Genomic DNA, 3,390 nt, shown 5'->3' with positions numbered 1-3,390 from the left:
GTGTTGTGTGGTGTGGTGTGGTGTGATGTGTGTGTGCCATGCATAAACTTTGTAATCGTTAAAACAAACGATACGAAGCTACTGAACGACGTCGTCGTCGTCGTCGTCGTCATCGTCATCGTATGGCAATATGAAAATCCGTCGTCTTGCAAACGCATCGAAGCTATTGGCTTTTTTAAATGTAGCGAAAAACACAACGAAACCATTTTCACTATGTATTTGTATACACAGGAATATATTAGGAGCAAGAAACAGCAGTGGCAGCAGCAGAAGCAGCAGCAACGTTGTACGCCGTACAAGTCGAATATAACATCCATCCATCCATCGAAACATACATCCGAAAATAGCGCACAACTGATACACAGCCATCGTTCTCTCGCTCAGTGCTTTGCTTGCTCGAGTCGTGTAGTCGATTCGCTCTACTGTTGTCCGCCGCAATATGTATAGAACTGTGCTATGGCAGCAGCAGCAGCAGCAACAGCAGCACACACAATTTCACATGGCAGAGTCAATTCAATTCTCGCATTCATTCTATTCCGAGTCTCAGCGATCGAAACAACACTTTACAGATTCAGTCGATAGCTGTTGTTTGGTCGCATTGGTTCTCGAAACGAAAATCGTGTGAGTGCGAGTGAATGTTGTGTTCTATCGAAAGCGTGTTCGAAACTATTTGCTCTCATATGAGCAGCTTCTACACGAGAGGCTGTTCGTTCGGTGTATTTTTTTTTTTTCATTCCTCTGTTTCGGCTTATTTTGTGCTTTTCGTGGTGCGGATTTGCGGAAAGCCAGAAAAAATTGTTGAGAAAGAAAAAGAAGAAACGATTTTTCTTTGGATTTTGTGTTTAATAATATTTCTTTGTGAAAAAAAACGAATTTTTTTTTTCTGCCTCCAATTTATAATAACTTCAGATGATCCACTGAAATATTACACGTTGAAGTAAAAAGAAGAATATAATCGTTAAATGAAAAAGGGAGACACTTACGAAATCTCAGTATCGCAAAATTTCGGATGTCGTCATTTTTGAATATCATATTTTGATGTTGTTGGTGTTATTGTTGTTGTTATTCTTGGTGTATCGTGCGGTGCGCATCTCAAATTATGCACGTTATTTTTTTGTAACGGCATTTCTCTTTTTCTCTCAGTAAACACACTGTGCCGGACACAGCCGAAGAATCATATGTGAATATTTTTGTCATCACTATTTCTGTTTATTTTGAACATACTTATATCAATCAACTGAACAAGAAGGAAAAAAAGAAGATTCATTCGCTCTCAATTTCGATCGAATGAATATATAGCAAGAGCAGAATAAACACGCCGTACGATCACAATGGAGGTGATGGAAAAAGGTTTCAGTTTACACATAGATATAAATTGTTGATGCTTGATAAATTGAAAATGTAATAGATATTTTTTTTTCTTGGAAAAACGATGTGAAGATGTTGTACTCTCTCGATATTCCCTGAAACGTACTTTGGATTTTGATTATCACCCGACTTCTCTTGTTCGTTCTCTCTCCCTCCGTCTCTCCCTCCGTCTCTCTCTCTCTCTCTCTCTCTCTCTCTCTCTCTCTCTCTCTGACTTTGTGTCGATTTTGTCAAGCGTACGAAAACCGACATCGTTTTAACTCACTATGGGGATTTCGTGTGTGAGATGTGTGTATTTGAACGGATGTCCAAATGTGTGTGTGTGTGTTCTTTGCTATGGCTGCATATACATTAGATAGATATATATGACACAAATATATTTCGTGAATAAGTGCAGAAAAGAAGAAAAATTATTTTGTAGAAAAATAAATGAATCAATATACAATCGTATAATCATTTTTCTTTGATAACAACACACAAAGAAACGCCGTAGTGACGATGACATTCAGCATATATAAACGGTTGAAAGTAAAAGAATGAACGAGCTTTAACGGTGAAGCGGCGCTAGAGCCAGAAACAGGGAGTGAGACTGTCAGGCATGTTTCAAAAGGCAATACCAAGAACAAAAAAAAACAAGTGTTCATTTGTTGCTCGTTCCACCTTTTTATAATGATTTTGGAAGCGCTTCAAAATATGATATCGATAAAAGTGGTAAAAGTAGCAGAACGAACGAACGAGAGTGAGAGTGAGCGTTCTAGAGTATTGGAATGGATTGAAAAGCGACAAAATAGTCCATATAGTGACATTGTGGCTTTAACGGTTTATACAACATTGGTTCATTCGTTTGGCAATAATTTACTCAACTGATTTTTGAGTAATTGAGCACTTAGGCACCATTCTACCTCCCATTCCGTTCCCTGTCTTCCCTTTTCTCTCTCTACCTCTATCTCTGGCCTGTCAATCTGTTTCATTTCCTCTTCTCCGCTCTCTCAATCTTCGTTCTCCCTAACACCCTTAGATTCAACGACACCACATTATTATGTATGAGTGTGAATCCTCCTCTTGATGAACATACATCGCTTATTTTTGAACAACAGAACGCATATAAAACCCGTATAATCTATCAACGGCAAAGACATCCCTTTTCGATTTTGACAGAGCTTCAGGATTACACATATCAACTAAAAAGCGCCTAAAATGTGTGAAAAAACAGGGTCGAATAAAAAACAACAACAGCCACCACCACCAACCAGCCAAACAAGTTGATATTTGAACGGCGTCCTTAAATTGCCACAACATTTTCCTAACCCACCAAGCGAGGCATTCGTAAATAACACCGAATTATTTATTCATGAACGTGGTTTTTGCAAATGGTTTGTACCATAAGCCCACCCATACACGCACTATTTGATTTGATTCCAGGCTTTCTCTATTGCCAAAATATTTACTATTCAAAATGTCGAATATATTAGATGTTTGTATGTTATATGGTGCGTGAGTGAGAGAGAGAGAGAGAGATTGTGTTTAATTGTTGGATCCACTTAATAAGTGATATTGAAACGATATTTGCATATAGAAAATCAAGTTCTTTCGGGTCGTTCCAATTTCGATGCATGTGTGCTATTTTGGATTGATAAACGCCTTTGCAGTTTTTTTTCTCTATCCCCATGTCTAACTTCCTTTCTTTTCGATTGAATAACGAAGTGTGGAAACGTGTTACGGATAAAAAGTGCGAGAGATGAGTTTGGAAATATGTATTTGGAGAATGTAATCTTTCACATTCTTCATATTTTCTGAATAACATTAGTCATGCAAACGTGATGTATCCGCCAAATAAAATATGAGAAAACCAAAATCTGACCACATACATATACGCAAAATTCACATACATGGACAAACTGCGGAAATATGAATGCTTAAGTTCATTAATAATCAACCGACGATTACAAATTATAAATGACGGCCTGAGAAGAAGAACCTTTCCTACAAAACCTGTGCGCAGAACACAAACACAGAAATCTT

At 37.8% G+C, this 3,390-nt stretch overlaps 1 protein-coding gene across 3 annotated transcripts in view; it reads left to right on the top strand.

The window, feature by feature from the left end:
• The first annotated feature begins 549 nt into the window (after positions 1–549).
• LOC129575384 (serine/threonine-protein phosphatase rdgC) overlaps positions 550–3,390 on the top strand; it is a 53,288-nt gene continuing 50,447 nt past the window's right edge. The window contains exon 1 of one of the 3 annotated variants that reach the window (XM_055458922.1): positions 550–621. The gene's annotated coding sequence lies outside the window, so the exon portion shown is untranslated. Of the gene's footprint in view, positions 1,351–3,390 lie in introns of all 3 variants that reach the window. The other 2 variants (XM_055458921.1, XM_055458923.1) reach the window with 2 other exon arrangements.

The sequence above is a fragment of the Sitodiplosis mosellana genome, unplaced genomic scaffold, assembly GCF_009176505.1.
Source record: "Sitodiplosis mosellana isolate CC-2019 unplaced genomic scaffold, AAFC_SMos_1.0 Smas_scaffold_6166, whole genome shotgun sequence".
NCBI lineage: Eukaryota > Metazoa > Arthropoda > Insecta > Diptera > Cecidomyiidae > Sitodiplosis > Sitodiplosis mosellana.
This window is presented reverse-complemented; position numbering and strand designations above follow the sequence as displayed.